This window comes from Eleginops maclovinus, chromosome 7 (assembly GCF_036324505.1).
Source record: "Eleginops maclovinus isolate JMC-PN-2008 ecotype Puerto Natales chromosome 7, JC_Emac_rtc_rv5, whole genome shotgun sequence".
Lineage (NCBI taxonomy): Eukaryota > Metazoa > Chordata > Actinopteri > Perciformes > Eleginopidae > Eleginops > Eleginops maclovinus.
This window is the reverse complement of record NC_086355.1, coordinates 1,816,777-1,835,343: the sequence shown is the minus strand read 5'-3', so window position 1 is coordinate 1,835,343 and position 18,567 is coordinate 1,816,777. Positions and strand designations below refer to the sequence as shown.

The 18,567-nt window shown below is 43.0% G+C and overlaps 1 long non-coding RNA gene across 1 annotated transcript; it reads left to right on the top strand.

Moving 5' to 3' along the window:
* Positions 1-5,461: 5,461 nt before the first annotated feature.
* LOC134866937 (uncharacterized) lies at positions 5,462-17,070 on the top strand. Its single transcript, XR_010166097.1, has 3 exons — positions 5,462-5,900; positions 14,007-14,067; positions 15,879-17,070. It is a non-coding gene; the product is annotated as an uncharacterized LOC134866937 (long non-coding RNA).
* Positions 17,071-18,567: the final 1,497 nt, after the last annotated feature.

Below are 18,567 nucleotides of genomic sequence, written 5' to 3'. Positions count from 1 at the left end.
GCACGCACACACACACACACACACACACACACACACACACACACACACACACACACACACACTGACCCAGGGGCATGGGGGCCTGCCTGCTGTGTCTCCTTTTAGTGAATGAAATGACGTCGCTGTTACGTCTGTTCTTGTCGCTCTCTGCAGAGTCTCAATCTCACTCGAGACAGGTGCATCTATGGCAGTGTGTGTGTGTGTGTGTGTGTGTGTGTGTGTGTGTGTGTGTGTGTGTGTGTGTGTGTGTGTGTGTGTGTGTGTGTGTGTGGAGGATTCCAAAATCTGAAGGCAACATTTAATATATGTCGTTTTTTACGCTTGCTTGATTTGGGAACTACTGGGTAATTTAGACGTTCCTTTATAACGCTGTGGAAATATTGTATGGGCTGCAATTAAATTATAAATGGCCCAGGACTTTTTAAATTGATTAATTGGTTATCTTAATATTTTGGAGTCAAATTTCTCTGATTCGAGCTTCATTCATTTTAATATTTTCTGATTTATTACAGGGAACTGAATATGTCTGAGGTTGAGGACAAAACAAGACATTTTTTACTGTTTTCTGACTAAATAATTTATCAATGCTTCGGAAAAACTCTTAAGATTTATCAACAGTGACATAAGAGTGAGATGCAGTCCTATTGGGTTTAGGGATATATCTCTGTCTATTATAGATGTATTTGATCATAAGAACATGCAGTACAAAGACCTCATTAACACCGGCACAAAACACGCAACACCAAAAAAGGTTTACCTAAACAACATTTCCTCCGTGTCTCTGTCCCATTGTTTGAATTCTTTAACTTTATCTCTCCTGCCCTCTCTTCTTTATCTGTGTGTGTGTGTGTGTGTGTGGTTGCTGAGCCATTAAACTCCCTCTCATGCCGAACCAGAATTCCCAGGCTGCTCGGCTGCAGTTCACACCTTTTTATCCACAGGAATCTCTGGAATCCCCAGCTTCCTTTCCCCTGCAATCTCCATTGTGTGTGTGTGTGTGTGTGTGTGTGTGTGTGTGTGTGTGTGTGTGTGTATGAAGGATAGGCCCCCGCCTGCATCGTGTGTGTGTGTGTGTTGAAACACATCTCCGCCCTTGTATCCACCCAGAGACTGTCAGTTTGTGCCCACAATAGACTGAGTCACAATCTTAAAACGGCAGAAACTCAGAGACGTTTTTTTTAATTTAAGACAAACTGAGGTGGAGCCTTTAATGCCGAAACGACTCTAAATAACAAAAGGACTCACAGGAGTTTAGTTCCCATGCATACTTGAATCAATCACAGATTATAATTACTAATAGAGATGTTAGTCCAAATTCTACCATTTACAAACATTTGTAATTATTTCAGTTTTCTTTTCTTTTATCCCAAACAACTTACAATAAATGCAAGGATATGATTGAATTCAATTAGCCTCAAATGAGTCAAACCTTTTTAACTTGCACACATGCATTTATTTGATTAATTAAAGGACAGAAACTGTATTTTTTTGCCAGCTCGATAGCTAAGACATGATCTACATTTTTCTTAAAATGAACAAATACCACGTAATCAATGCCATGGATAATAGAACATAATATTAGCAATAATAACTACATAAACCAGAGAAGTTCAAATGTGCAAAAATAAACAATAATAATAATATGTACAAAAAACATTGGACGTTAAAAATAGTGCCCAAAAGAATTAATGCAATCGTGCACTATTTATTAAGCACTTTCAAACTTGGAGACCAAAGTGATGTACAGAGAAATGCTAAATCATACACACCAAACATAAAAACAGCCAGAGAGTAAAAACAATATACCCTTTAAACGCAACAACGCTCCGGAGAAGAGGGGGGTTTTAAGACTAGATTAAACCGGTCTGAGTAAAATAAAAAACATCATATTGTTTCCTATTTTATCATCGGGATTTTCAGGTCAAATGATGTCGATTGAAATGCATTGGGGTCATTCTGCAGCACCGTTTCCCTCGAACGTTAAATCATAAAGGAATAAAGAGTGATTCCTCTCAGTGACTCGCTGTCCTTGGGTTGCAGAGCGGCTCAATTATAAATTCAAGAAAAATCTCTTTCCAAATAAAACAGCTGAACTGAAAACAGACGATCTCTTTTTTAAATCAAATGTTAAAAAGGGAAACATTCACGATATTTAAAGTCCAGTTCGTCCAGAAGAGAGCTTTTATACCTCTATATAAACCCTCCTCCAGGTGAGAGTTTGTCGGCACGTCTGGAGTCATTTATCCCATTTTGAGTCATCCCCCTTGAACACAATGCGACACACAAACACACACACACTGCCCGACACACGCCAGGCTGTGAATCATCAACACCCACACACACTCTTACACACACATAGTTGAGGTTTTCGGAGGTCAGAATATAGAGTCAAGCTTTAAAGAGTCCTCTCCTGCTGATGTTCAGGTGTATATCAGTATGTAGTGTCTCTACTTTAAAGAGTCCTCTCCTGCTGATGTTCAGGTGTATATCAGTATGTAGTGTCTCTACTTTAAAGAGTCCTCTCCTGCTGATGTTCAGGTGTATATCAGTATGTAGAGTCTCTACTTTAAAGAGTCCTCTCCTGCTGATGTTCAGGTGTATATCAGTATGTAGAGTCTCTACTTTAAAGAGTCCTCTCCTGCTGATGTTCAGGTGTATATCAGTATGTAGTGTCTCTACTTTAAAGAGTCCTCTCCTGCTGATGTTCAGGTGTATATCAGTATGTAGAGTCTCTACTTTAAAGAGTCCTCTCCTGCTGATGTTCAGGTGTATATCAGTATGTAGTGTCTCTACTTTAAAGAGTCCTCTCCTGCTGATGTTCAGGTGTATATCAGTATATAGAGTCTCTACTTTAAAGAGTCCTCTCCTGCTGATGTTCAGGTGTATATCAGTATGTAGTGTCTCTACTTTAAAGAGTCCTCTCCTGCTGATGTTCAGGTGTATATCAGTATGTAGTGTCTCTACTTTAAAGAGTCCTCTCCTGCTGATGTTCAGGTGTATATCAGTATGTAGAGTCTCTACTTTAAAGAGTCCTCTCCTGCTGATGTTCAGGTGTATATCAGTATGTAGTGTCTCTACTTTAAAGAGTCCTCTCCTGCTGATGTTCAGGTGTATATCAGTATGTAGTGTCTCTACTTTAAAGAGTCCTCTCCTGCTGATGTTCAGGTGTATATCAGTATGTAGTGTCTCTACTTTAAAGAGTCCTCTCCTGCTGATGTTCAGGTGTATATCAGTATGTAGTGTCTCTACTTTAAAGAGTCCTCTCCTGCTGATGTTCAGGTGTATATCAGTATGTAGAGTCTCTACTTTAAAGAGTCCTCTCCTGCTGATGTTCAGGTGTATATCAGTATGTAGAGTCTCTACTTTAAAGAGTCCTCTCCTGCTGATGTTCAGGTGTATATCAGTGTGAAGTGTCTCTACTTTAAAGAGTCCTCTCCTGCTGATGTTCAGGTGTATATCAGTATGTAGAGTCTCTACTTTAAAGAGTCCTCTCCTGCTCAAAATGTTGTTAACCTTTGTCCTAAAAACTTTTTTTCTCAGCGGTGAGACAAGACGTGTGTGTGTATACAAGCACAAATAAATTACTTAACCCGCCTGGTATGACTCACCAAGGTTACTTAAATAGTTATGAATGGAGCCTGACAAAGGCAGCATGGAGTCAATGTGTGTGTGTGTGTGTGTGTGTGCGTATGTGTGTGTGTGTGTGTGTACACCACAATAAGTGTGTAACGGGAGCATAGCATGGGTGCAGCACGGCTTTTGATGAGTCACTGTGAGTAACAAACCAGCTATGCCATTCCTGAAGTTTAAGACTCCCATTTAAAAACCCTCAGCCCACCCTGAGGAGGAAGAGGAGGAGGAGGAGGGTGGAGTCCGTCTGTTGATAGGTGTGGTTGGCGTGACACTGAATATAGAAAATAGCAGGATGTAGGTACAGGGTGTAGGTACAGGGCGGGGGCAGCTGACAGAATTTAAGGGGAGTACACATCGTATTTACGTAAGTACAGTACAATTTGAGGTACTTGTATTGAGTATTTTCATTTATTCTACTTTATACTTCTTCTCCACTTCATTTCAATCCCCAGTGTTGCAAATGGTGTGTAGAAATACTGTCTATAAGAAAACATAACTCGTTCTTTAATATTATACTTCTAATCCACTACATTTTGAAAGCCAATATTGTACTTTAAACTCCTCCAGATTCAGATTATTAGCTACAACAGAATATAAATCAACCAATAAATACATCAAGCAACTGCAATGAGCAACTCTTTACATTAAATAGTTATAATGACATGTATTTTACAGCTTTTACCAAATCAATTAACATAAATGCTTCTGTATCGGACTCTTTTCTAATAGAAATACGGAAACTTTTGGTTTATTTTGGTGCAAAAAGAGAGCTTTTATAATCTCAAATATTGCTAATCTTCTTCAGTTAAGGTCTGAGCACTTCTTCCACCTCCCTCTGGTGTCATTTTGTGATTAAGAACTCAGACAGGCTGCTTTCTCTTTGTGGACAAAGAGAAAGTACCAGAGTTTACAGGACAGGCCGATGAACCAGGGTCACCCCGCGCTGACCACAGCTTTGAGGAAAGTACCGGCAAAAGAAAACGAAAAGTGGACGATAATGTGATTTTAATACGTGAAAACGTACCTCAATAATGGGAGAAAGGGTAGAGGTAAACCTAGGATAAAAAGATACAATACGCAGGTACAGGTACAGGTACTGCATTCAAAAATAGAAGATCATAAAGATGCATCAACTGCCAAAAGTATTTATTCTGCAGTATGCATCACATATTAAGAAAGGAGTAAAGGAGTAAAGGAGATGCACAACAAATAATTAAGTGTGTGTTACGCGTGTTTTAAAGGTAGTATCGCCACAATTTCTTACACACACTTCAATTTACTGCCTTTATTCACACACAAAATAATTCCTCTAGTTTCAGGACATTATTAGCAGCAGAGACAAGATGCACTCCACTGTGTGTGTGTGTGTGTGTGTGTGTGTGTGTGTGTGTGTGTGTGTGTGTGTGTGTGTGTGTGTGTGTGTGTGTGTGTGTGTGTGTGTGTGTGGCTTACACTTATTTAGACCCACATTTTCTACAGACGCCCCAACTCTCTCACAGGGGAGTTTCCTGCTTTTGAAGACCCCGTTTTACACACACACACACACACACACACACACACTAAGAAAGAGAGAGAGAGAGAGACGGGCCTCACTTCTTCTCTCCTCCCTCTCCCCCTCCCTCTTCCCTCCCCTGTTTTTTTTTTGAATGGATGTCCTCTCTCTAACCTCGTAGCGAGCGCTGTAACCGGACACTGCCCCGCCGCAGCAGGCTCAGCCCCCTTTCCAGCAGCCACACTATAAGAGAGTTCGTCCTCAGAGTGTGTGAGAGAGTATGTCCGACAGTGTCAGTCTAGTGGGGGGGTGGGGGTGGGGGGGGTGTGTGAGAGGGTGAGGGAAGGGGAGGGAAGCTGCTGTGAAACATGTGATAGCGCAACTTTGGCGAGGCTTATAGGGAGTTTAACGGCTGGAGCGTCTCTGGGAAAGCACCTTTAGCCCAGAGGGAGCCTCATACACACCGTCTCTCAGAGTGTGAGTGTGTGTGTGTGTGTGTGTGTGTGTGTGCTGTCACTGTAAGCCTGTTACTGATTACACTCAGAAGAATGCAACGGGAGGAGGAGAAAAAAAGGACAAGAGATGTAAAGTTACCCAACCAGCCTCTTTATATTTCTCTCTCTCTCTCTGTTGGACCAGAGAACTGAACGGAGGACAAACTAAAAAAAAAAAAAGGAGAAAGACACCACCAGAAAACTGAGGAAGAAGAAGAAGAAGAAGGGGGGGGTTCCCTCATTCCAAGCTCAGCGCCGGGAGGAAACTCTCACCCAGACGGGTAAGTGAAAAAAGAAAAGCTGCTGGCAGAGAGTGGAGCTGCTGCTGCTGCTGATGGATATCATATGTTACACGTTAAGGTTGAGAAGCTGCTCCCAGATCCTTAATAGGCCGAGCAGCGAGCACACGGGACTGTGAGGAGGGGAGACCAGAATCAGGGGAGGGGAGGCGGGGGGCGTTCACTGCTAAAAAAGTTTATTTAAAAAGTGTGAGAAACAGAGGAAGTCACGTGACATTCAAGCGTTTTTCAAGAAGCCGGTGAATGATCTGGATCGGCTCGTCGGGTCTGAATGTTGATGTGAGGTGCAGAGACCCTGACGACTTTAATTGAGTGTTTTATGTCAACAGATTTCACATAGATGAAAGGAATCATAGGTTCAACTTAATATTATTAATTTCAACTAAGCTAATACAGCTGAGTGAAATGTATTGCTTTAAAAGACTTAATTTAAAGTCAGCGTTTCCGCTTACTCACTGCTTGAGATAAAAATAGGTCTTTGTGGTCAGTGGACCTTTTTTGTTGTTGTTACACTTCCTCTCTGCTTCAGTCACACAGATAGCACTCCTTCCTCCATGAATGAACGGAGCGTGTGTGTGTGTGTGTGTGTGTGTGTGTGTGTGTGTGTGTGTGTGTGTGTGTGTGTGTGTGTGTGTGTGTGGAGAGAGGGGGGGTTAATCATACAGAGGACAGTGCAGTGTGGCGTCTTTATGAATGGACATGGCAGCGGGCGCTTGTGATTGGCTGAGAAGAGAAAGTGACGACTGGACATTATGTCTCTCCGGCTGTGTGTGTGTGTGTGTGTGCGCGTGTGTGTCAGGGAAAATGTGAGAGAGAGAGAGACAGTGTTTGAGAGGCTGTGTGTGAATCAGTGCTCGTGGTTCTGGGGTTACATGTGTTTGTGTAAGGAGGCTTAGTCACCATCCGAACATACAGTGGGGTGGGTGTGTGTGTATGTGTGTGTGTGTGTGTGTGTGTGTGTGTGTGTGTGTGTGTGTGTGTCTTTTAAAAGCCGTGGCCCTCTGCCCAGCTGTTGTTCTTCCAAAGATCTCCCACTCGCTGTGACTAAGACCATCACCGCTCTTACTCACTCGTAGCGTAATGAGAGGCCCGGGCGCCTCGGCTCATACGGAATAATAATAACGCTGCTGCTGCTTGTGAAATCACTCGGATACACTCTGGGATTGATTTCTCCTGCCTGCCTACGTCTTCTAGATTTACGTAAAACAGCTTAAACTGAATTATGAAAAGGAAGCAGAAGTGATAGTAGAGCAATCAGTGGATCTCTTCAACGCTATAAAAGGAGCATTTTCGTTGGCGCCTTTTTAAATATAGTTGGTTAAACCTCCAAATATATATTGACACACTTTACTTTACTGCTTTCATACAATAATTTGCAAAACAGCCTTAATTAACATGCTGAGAATTGAAGTAGAAACTGAAATATGCATCAATTTGTCAAAACAAAGTCAATTTCCAGGTGTATATCAGGTGTAGTGTCTCTCCTGGGACATGTCTCCATTCTTTAATGTTCAAAAAGCTCTTTATGTTTCTCATACTGCCTGTGCTGCAGCACCTCTATTCACCCTCCGTCTGAAACCAGAGCCCAGTCTGCTCTGATTGGTTAGCTGGTCGGCTCTGCTGTGATTTGTCAACCTGTTTAGAGAAGTCCCGCCCCTTACTCTAATCAATGTGAAGCGGGAGTTTTATAGTGATGTCACAGGAGAGAAACATGGATTTGAGCCTCTGCAGACCGTTTACATGCACTGAAACCTATAGAACACACTACAGGGGAGGGAAAACCCTAGAAAGCAGAATAGGAACTCTTTAAAATGAGAACCATTACTGATAGCTTACTGCCGATATCCTTACACACACTGATGATGAGGGGTGTGTCTGCAGCAACGCATCGTGCACACACACTTTGTTTTACTGCGACCATAGCCTCTCCTAAACTTCCTACGGCGTCGGCGACTCCGGCACGACTCCGCTCTGCGCTTTATGGCACCAGGAAATGTGAGTATCCGTGAGAGATAGAGTGTGTGCGAGGAGCGGTGATAAGAAGTCAGCCGTAAACTGTCGGAGCGCAGGGATCTGTCAGCGCTTATCACTGCAGCGTTTCCGGGTCTGTGTGTGTGTGTGTGTGTGTGTGTGTGTGTGTGTGTGTGTGTGTGTGTGTGTGTCTGATAGTGGGGGTTGGCGGTGAGATGCATCGCAGGTATCTTGATGAGGAGAGATTAAATTCCCCGTGTGGAGATTAGCGTGGAATCTGCCCTCTGCCTTATCTCGCCGCCGGCACACTGAACCCTGCCCTGGCCCACTTGGCAGGAAGCAGCTGAGCAGAACCGCCAAACTGGGGCAAATGACCCGTGTGTGTAGAGTCAAAATGACTATTTAAATCTGGCATTTATGAGGTGGTTATCATAGAGAATAGGACTAAATGCACTCGTTTAGAGGAATTCAGGTTCATGCAATTAAAGCGAGACATCTCTCAGAAGAGAAGTTTGATTTTATTCCCTTCAGGTGTTTCGCTGCTGAAAGCAAGTCAGCAGTAAACCGTATTTTTACCGGGGGAACTGTGGTTTTGTGGCGGGCGCTTCATGTAATAAATAAATGAATGAATAGATCATATTTTAAAATATATAATACATATATCATTAGAAGTTTAAGTAAGATCCTTTTATAACAATGATACGTTTAAGGAAAACAGAAAATCAATTATTAAATAAATCTAATAAAAGGTTGTTCATATTTTAAATGTGATCTGATTGACTCAAGAAGTTGCAGAAAGTTAATCACCAGCCATTGTATTTCACGCCAAACTGGGAGAAAATGCAGTTTTCAGCTGGTTTATAGAAGGATTTCCTGCATTTCTCCATTAAATATCATATAAAAGTGAATATCTGTTGGTTTTTAAACTGACAAATAAGCCATTTAATGACTGAGGAACTGGGATGGACATTTCTCACTATTTACTGACATGTTCTAGATAATCACTAAAGGAAAGGACTAAATTGTAGCTTATCAGATAAAAAGTCACCGCTTTTTGTTTTAATTATCCAAATGTCTTTTAGAATGACTGAAATTAGTGAAAGGTGGCGTCTGCAGGTGATTCAGTGAGGTGTGTGAGGCCCGAGGGGAGTTACGCTACAAGACACTAATGGTAGGGGTTAGTTTGAGGCACATTCTTTACTGTAACACACACACACACACACACACACACACACACACACACACACACACACACACACAGTCAGGAGGTAAGTCATTGTGACATACTGTAGTTATTCCTCACAGTTATGCAACTAGCACTTTCGCACAGGAACAATGTTAAGCAGAGCTTGACTCATTCCTCCTCTCGTTGTCCCGACTTTCCTTTTTTTCTTTGCATGACTCCTCTTTGTTTACACAGCAACACGTCGACCTCACAGCTCCGTCATCCGGTGGCACATCGCGCAGTTAAAAGCTTAGCTCAGACGTCACGGGGGGGACTAAATGCAGTTTGGTTAGTGTGTGTACAACACAAGAATCCCGTTACAGCGTCTGTGTGTCTGTGTGTGTGTGTGTGTGTGTGCTCAAGAGTGCTCGTTCCAACGGTGAACTAACCACACACACCTGGCCTGCTTCCTCCTCTGCACATATATGGGCAAAGCTTCCCCTACCTGGGCCCCACTCTGAATTCCAATAAGTGGCAGTGTGTGCGCATGTGTGTGTGTGTGTGTGTGTGTGTGTGTGTGTGTGTGTGTGTGTGTGTGTGTGTGTGTGCGTCTGTGTGTGTGTCTGTGGTAGAGACGGACGCACGTCATGGAAAAGCAGGATCAATGGGCAAGGCGCAGAGCTGCGTATTTAAGGTGTTCCTTTTGTTTTCTGAAGGTAATCAGTGAGCGCAGTGACTCAGGGATTATTCAGAGCGGCCGCAGAGGGGAGACGTCAGAAAGCGTACCTGTTGCACAAGGTGAACGTGACACTGGAGGAGAAACCCCTCCCTCACGTACTGTGGCTCAGTGGGATTGTATTCCCTTGAGGTGTTTCCCTGCTGAAAGTCAAAAGTATACCGGGGGCAAATCAGTTTTTTAGGCTTCAAGTAATAAATGAATGAATAGATCATATTTGTAAAAATATAATAAATACATCACAATAAGTTCAAGTAAGAATGTGTAATGATATAAAAGATCTCTGTATCACAATAATACTAATAACACATGTGATCTAATGGATTCAATAAGTTGCAGACACTTAATCACCAACCATTGCTTTCCAAGCAACAATGGTAGAAAAGGCCGTTTTCACCTGGATACGTGAAGATATCCTGCATTTCTCTACTCAATATCATATAAAGGTGAATATACTACTGACACTACAGAGGCTTTAGAGTTTGAACAGCAAACATTTTCCCTATTAAAGGAAACGGCTTCACTTCCCATCAGTACCCAACTGGTATTCCATCCTAAATCCTTTTCATAAATCAGAGAGGCTTCAGGAGAATACATTTCAGGAAGATTTCCTTCTCTTGAATATGCTTTTTAAACTCCCTGCTCTATTCCCTTCGTCTCAGAATACAAAGCACCCCCTTGTCTTGTCTTCTTGTTTGTCATTTTGTACCTTTTTGGATCCAAATGATGACCTTGTAAGACCGTGAAGTAACTCCTGTATTCGGCACCTCGATGTAAAGAATCACGAATCATCTTTACATCTTATTGAAAGTCAGGGAAATGCAAAATATTTCTGAGCTGCAGAAAGATGTACACCTCAATTTAAATAATGTAAGCTTGTATATGTTCTGTACACTCCCTTTCTTCGTCTTGAAATAGAAACCCTCCCCTTGTCTTCTCTTATAATTAAAGAGACCGTTCAAATGTTTTACTCGCCAAAAATCCTGTATTCTTATAAGTTATTCTCTAAATAAAATCAAAATGAAGCAAATAGCTGCAGAAATACTTGTCAAGTTCTTTGGAGTATTACAAATTGGAACCATTTCAACCCAAACATGACAAATATAGGCTGGATAGAACCAACTGGAAAGAAGATGGCTCACCGAGTAGATCGATCTCATGATGATTGTGCAAACTGTTAGGCCCTATTCTGCTGTTTTGAACATTAGAGCATGGAAACACGTCACAGTAGAGGCACTAAATACACATATGAGTCTGATAATGAGCAGAATATGTCCTCTTCAAGGCTGTGTGTCCTTTTTTAAAATCATGCAACCCCCTAAAAAATTAGCATGGGGACGCAGGAAAGCCCTTACGTTGACTTCAGACCCGTTCTACTCCTTCCTCCTGATATGCATTTCTATTTTTCCCCTCAGTCCGTCTCCTCCTCTCGCCAGGCCTTCATAAAGCAGCGAGAGAAAGGGAGTTTGCTTTTCCTCGGTCACCCTGCCAGCTCTTTCCCATCAGTCCAGCCCCCTGGAAGAGCCGGCAGACACCCCTCTTTCTCCCTCTTTTAAAAAGGCCTGGTTCTGGGGGTTAGGGTACAGGAGGTTCAGGCTCTGGATCCACCTCTAATGACAGCAGCTCCCAAAGGAACCACGCGGGATCGCCTTACATGTAAAGCCTGTTTTATCTCCTCCGTTTATAACGAAGATAGAAAGTGAGAGGAGGGGGAGGGGGGGGGGGGGGAAAGTGACTTCAGCAGTCTGTCTGGTGGGAGGATTTTCTGGGACTGAGGTGGCAGGGAAGACCGGGCTTCCTCCACAGAATCAGAGCGTTCTGGCGTCCTCTCTCGGGGTTGGACAGCCCGTCAAAATCAATGAGACTCTCAGGCCGGGGGTCTGAGGGAACCCGGGGAGCTGAGAGCTGATTGGCTGCCGGCCTCACGGAGCGACGGCTTCATTGGCGTGGGCTCTTCCTAAAAACTGGGACCCTCTTTCAGTCTGTGGGACCACACTGACTGGTGCCATTCTTATTTCATGAATCCAACACATTCAATGAGGCTGTGATTTCATCAATTAACCAATCAGTGGAGAGAACACAGTTTGAGTTTTAGTTTCGTAAGAATTTCTTAAATTTTCATTCGAGTTTGTCCCTAAAAGTTTGTCTTCCTGCTGCAAAAAAGAAGACCTTAACCTCCGTGGTGACAGTATCAAGGTCCTCCTGCGATGAGGCACAGCTGAGGCCGTCTTTCAGGGAGACAAAGTGAGGAGAAAATGTGATCGTGTGTGAATGGCGTTTTTATAAAATCCAATTTTTAGCGAGAATGTATTTTTGGTATCTAATTTCCGTCATTTCAAAATAGAGACGACTACATTTCCACATTTCATTTGGAAGGATAAGTGTAGATGAACAGTGGGGGACTTTAAAGATGGAGTGAAGCACATTATGCACACACAAACACACACACACACACACACACAGAGGGAATGCATCCACACCCAGCTCACACATCCTACACACCCACACCCACACAGCACATGCAGACAAGAAATGTCACTTACTGCAGAAGTGCAACCTATCTTTTCTCACACACACACACACACACACACACACACACACACTACTTTGAGGCTAAGGCAGGGTAATGATTCAGTTCCTCTTTGCTTCCCTCAGAATGTGTGTGTGTGTGTGTGTGTGTGTGTGTGTGTGTGTGTGTGTGTGTGTGTGTGTGTGTGTGTGTGTGTGTGTGTGTGTGTGTGTGTGTGTGCACGCTTGTACATTTCTGTGTGTGCAAGTCAGTGTAAATGCTGTCGATGCATGCACAGTTGTCATTTTGTGAATGTGTTTCGTGTGTGTGTGTGTGTGTGTGTGTGTGTGTCTGTGTGTGTGTGTGTGTGTGTGTCTGTGTGTCTGTGTGTGTGTGTGTGTGTGTGTGTGTGAATATGGATGTGGTCAGGCACAGTCATCTTCCAGGCAGCTAAGAGGAAACCCACATCAACTGCCATGCACCACACTCTAGGAATAGACCGGCCCAGTGCAGGCTGGGATGGAATGGCACGCCTGGCCTCACCCGGCCTCACCCGTCCTCCCCCTCCAGCACTCACCCCTCCTTAACTCCCAGATTCATTCATTCATCATTTCTGGTGTTGCAGAACATGCTTTCCCTCCACTATCCCTCCCTGAATAGTGTCCGACACGATGTTGAAACTCACGGTCCGTCAATGAAATATATTTCGGTGAAGAAATCAGACGGAGACATTGCAATGATGTCGATTAAATTCCTAATGACCAAGCGTTTACTGACTCAATGTAGAAGTTCATTGTCTTTCAGTCGGATATTAACGTGATGCAATCATACTGAGATATCCTAACACACACTCGTGTCGAATAAATGAATAAAAAGGAAATACATTCTGATCTGAAATATATTTGGGACGAGATATCATTTCCATATTTCAGGTTTGTTTTCACATTTTGCACAAGCATTAAACTGACTTATATCATATCAAATTGTTGTCCAGATGTGATATAACAGATTCAGATTGAATATTTTGCCCAGCTTCAACCTTATCGTACATCTAAACGGCTTTCCTGAACATGTCCATGTTTGTTGTTTTACATAAAACATAGACATTCAAAAAACAAGTTCTTCATTTAGTGAGTTTTATTTTCAAGAAGGACATGTGTTTAGGTTTTCCCAGATATGGAATAATAGAAATTGGGATGGAAGATTAACATGTTTCATGATCATTTCTTACATAAAACTAAGACGTTTCAAATCAAAGTCCATGTAAGTTTGCATGAGGAGGAGAGCGGGTTGTGGGACGTGTCAAACAATGGTACCATCGTCTGTCTTTGAGCCCCCTTAAAAAGTCCCTGCTTCAGTTCATCACTCTTCTGTATATTGAGCTGGTATCACTTCAATGAAAGTCCCTGGTTATTTGGTAAAGCTGTGAGAGTATTCACTTCCTCCTCCCTCTCTGTCTGTCAAACCAGAGTCAGTCAAAAAAGCTTTACGTCCGTTTGACCTCCGTGCCCAGCGGCGGTGGCAGCATCACCAAAGCATGGAAACCAGACAGATAAGACTCAGAGGAGCTTATCACCTTATCTCCAGTCCTGAGAGCCAACTCACACTCGCTCTGTCTCGCCACATTCACTCAGAGTGCCGCTAACTGTGTGTAATCGATTTCATTTGCATTTCTAAACTCATGTAAGTCCTTTCTTTATGTTTCAGGTTCTGCAGGGATGGGTCCACATAATCATCCATGAGTTCCCAGAAGTATTCAAAGGAAAAAGTAAGAAATGCATTCATAGATTCCTGCAGCAACACACACTCAGCTCCCCCTGTCACCATGCCTCATTCTCTCTGGAAACAGTATTCCCTGCAGCAAAGATCCCAGCCTGAGGCCACATCCCTTCATACCGCTTCACACGGTTCACTATAAAGCAGTAGCAGGGGAGCACGGGGAGCAAAGGCAATAGTAAAGCTTTGAAGCGTACATTCATCGGTAGAATAAGTCTTTGAGCTGTCAGAGGGAAGTAGTAATCACAGTGCAACACCTATTGGTTTGTGGACGTTAGTGAGTCGCTGTCTTGGTTTTCGCAACCACAAGCAACACGACAGTTAAAATCAAAAGCATGTTCAGGGAAGATATTGTCCATTTTACTTTAAATGGGAATATAATTTACAAAATCAACATCAGACGCTGAAAAATACTTAAAACTAGCTTTTAAATCAAGTGAGAGATACGGTCATCTCCTATTAGACGGTGGATGATAGTGACACAAGACAGGTAAAACTGAAAATGATCATCATGGTGTACTGAAGAAGACTCAAGACTACAGATTGAGGCCTTAAGCCTAATAGGAAAAGGTATATTTAGGTGATAAATCAAGTGAGAGAGAAGGGTAATTCTCTAGTTCAGTTAAGCTCAGATGCATCGGCCTCAAACTTCAGACGTGTACGATGCAAGTAACCTAAATCAAAGTTGTGTGAAGCTCCTCGTCAGTCCAAGAGGTATGAAAGCAGCGTGTAAAGTGTGACAGAAGAACTCAGATAGAAGAAGAAGAAGCATTAATGATGACAGAGAGCAGGAATGTGAGGAGGGAGGACGAAAGAGGAAAAGGGAGGAGAGCCAGCGCATTTCCCTTAATAAAACCAAATTAGAGTCAAGTGACCATCAGCTGGTCCCATTATGTTTGATCAATACAGTCATGAGGCCTCAGGTATGCAGACCACAGAGAAAGAGAGGAGATGTTATCCTCCCCCCTCCCTCCTCTCCCCTCCTCCCTCCTGTCCTGCAGTCACCTGTACAGGTCATGATTTATTAGGATTGGGTCAGCGCTCCCATTATGTGTCGGGGTAAGTGTTGGAGTCCGCATGGCTGTCGCGCCTCGGGGCGAATGGGAAAGAATGACAGGAATCTGCAGCTGATAATGCCACGCTCGGAGATGTTCGTCAGCATGTAATCTCCCATATCCTTCCCCTCCCTCGGGCTGCCTTCTCCTCTTCTGCATGATCTACTCCAAAGAGTGGTGCAGGAATGAGGCCTGAGCCCTTTTTGCAGCGAGACGACTAAGCGTCATCACGCCCAACATTAGCCACCTTTAGCTTAGCGGTGGTGTCGTGAAGTCATGTGACCGTGCTGTAGTTCCTTTATAGCCCAACATTAGCCTCCTTTAGCTTAGCGGTGGTGTCGTGAAGTCATGTGACCGTGCTGTAGTTCCTTTGTAGCCCAACATTAGCCTCCTTTAGCTTAGCGGTGGTGTCGTGAAGTCATGTGACCGTGCTGTAGTTCCTTTGTAGCCCAACATTAGCCTCCTTTAGCTTAGCGGTGGTAATATGTGGAGATTATCGTGCTGAAGAAAATGTGTGTTTGCAACAGAGATTATTTTCTGCAGTATTTCAAATCTAAGGGAAGTATCTCACTGCTTTTAGTGGAGCGAAAAAGGGAGATGCTAATTCCATTTGGCCTGCAAAAATACACCATCTCTTCACCGCTGTATTTGCTTTGCACCAACTTCTTCCCTCTTCTTCATCATGCACTCACATCTTCCTCGCCTAACCCATGCATGTGTTTCTAATGTATTTGTTCTTTCTCCTCAGATGGGGGTCCTTATGTTCTGTCACATTTCTGCAGCTCTGTGGCTGCTGTCGGTTGCTCAGTAGGCAGTGTAGATCCTGTGTAGCAATCAGCAGCTACATCTGGCTACTGGGTCTCCGACGGCTCTGCCTACTTCCTCGTCGAAGCATACCCGCTCCTCTCCTATTGGCTGGTGGCGCATTCCGATGCCTCTGATTGGCTGAGAAGTCAGGAGCGAGGGGGAGGGAGGGGGGGCTCCATCCTGTGACCCCACAGACAGGATGTTCTGTGTCACAACTCCACAAGGGGCCCTTGTCAAGGCTTTTTGTGATGTGTTTTTTTTTCCACTTCTTCCTCTTCCGCCATTCTTTTAAAACTCTCCCCCCTCGTGGTCCTCTTTCTGTGAAATGTCTGCAGTCATATCGACTCAAGAAGTGACTTGAAGTGTTTAAGGTGACAAAATGGTACAATTAAAACTTTGAGGAAGAGAAAATGCAGAGAAACACATCAGAAATACTGTGGTAGCGACCTGTCAATCACAAGGTAGCCCCACCCTAAAGCACACCAGGATTTATTTAACTCTTAATTAACAATACATCACAGAATGAACATCATGCTGTATTAGAAAGATTAAAAACTAGACTCTGTAACATGAACCCACTAGGAAACTCTATACTGGGGTAATAAATCAAGGAAGAAGTCATTTTCTCGTAGACTTCTATAGATATTGACTTTTTTTTGCAATCAGTGGTTTGCAAGTTGCTCTAAATATGAAAATGAATCACAAAATGATCATCATGCTGTATTAGGAAGACTTAAAACAACATATCTAGTACATTAACTTGCTAGGAAAATGGTAACAAAGTAATTTTCTCGTAGACTTCTATAGATATATTATGAAGAATGCAGGTTTGATTTCACTTTACTCACTATTCAGAACATGGAGGTTGCAAAGGAAAGTTGACAATCATTTATTTATGCACGATTGAAAAGCCGTCAACGTGGAAGAAGTGACCCTTTGCTTCTGTCCTGAACCTGGCATACAATGTAGATTTCTGTGTGGTTCATTTCTACAGCTACATTGTCTGCTGGGTTTCTGGCTAGCAATATATGCAGCAAAAAGCACCCTTGAAAAAGAAAGGTAAGTATTCATCAATTCTGTCAATGTGCCTCGATTAACTGACCTTGATAATTCAATAAAAATATGTGAGACCACTGAGTGACTCCTGCTGTCATTTGTCAGATCACATTTGAAGCGAAGGAAAAAAGGAAAATACTGGATTCTGCAGAAAATCTAAATCTATTCAGTGTTGCTTTTGTGTCCCGAGAGTTAACCCCGAGCATGAGATGCCAGGAATATTCCGGCAGCTCAGCACAAAGCCGTGTCCTTGTCTGTCAGGAGGCTGTCACACTGCTGTCAGAGCGACGCCTTATTAGTGGCACAGCACTGTCTCCCCTGCAGCACACACACACACACACACCTGGGAGTATACCACCGCCTCACACACACCAACAATGCTTTTGAAAGACATTCTGCGTCTTATACTCAGCTGGGAGTCACCTCACTTAAAGCCCAAATGCAATATGGACGAGTGGAATATTTGGTAAAGCAAACCTATGTGAAGGATCTGAATAAAGGGTGTCAACGTCACGCATTTTCTGACACTTATTTAAAAGGTTCTGGACCATAAAATCAGTTTTCACAACCTCAAGTTTCTTTATGCATTGAGTGCAATATCCAAAACGCAGTGAGCGCAGTATATGTACCTTTCTTTAATTTACTTTATTTGGTGTGCTTCTGTTTGACTGTTTTCAATGGTTAGGGCCGCTGAAATAATCGAAATTCTATTAAGATTGCACAATAGACTGGTGCAATATCCCAGCAGAAAGCATGATATTTGGTAAAGGAAAAGGATGGGAAAGCACCTGAAACATGAACACCTTCTCAGACATTTTATAAACTGTAGTTGTGGTGCTTTTGTTTGATTGTGGAGCAACACTGTATTAAAACTGCAATATTTTGTAGAGGAAAATGATGTGAAAATATCCGAAGTCAACATAAAGCCTCTGGACTCCAAAATCTACTTTTACTTTGTGCAACTTGAGTAATGGTAGCCTCCCCCCCCCCACACACACACACACACACACACTGCAGGGAAACTGGGCAGACATGAGTAAAGCCGCAGCAGTGCAGAGGCAGGTGAACTGGCTCTGTGAAGCTATATAAAGGTGTTGCGCCATACAAAAACCTGGAAAAAAAGGAACACGAGTCTGCAGCGAGAGGTGATGGAAGTCAGTGTGTGTCCAGCAGCGAGTCAGCAGATGTGTCACAGCCTGCAGCGGCTCTCAGGTGCAAATATAATGAGTGTTCACAGCTCAGAGCGGACCAGAAAGAGAGGAGAAGCGACCTCACATGGCAGCAGGGTTTTTTACCTTTTATTATCAAATCAAAGAGTGGCGAGCTTTTGATCCCTGCCCTACCTTTCTAATGTTAGAAATGGAGAATAAAATGCACAGTCCTCACAGCTGACAATGCTAAAATAAATTGTAGAATTCACCTGAAGCAAACTCACTTAGAGTTTAAAACAGTGAATTGTTTTTGACAAGTGGATTGAAATATTCATAGGTTGTTATTTCAGAAAAGAAATCCAACATCCAGCTTCTTCTCTCTGCTTTTGCAGAAAAATGTATTTATCCCGAGGGTTTTAAGAC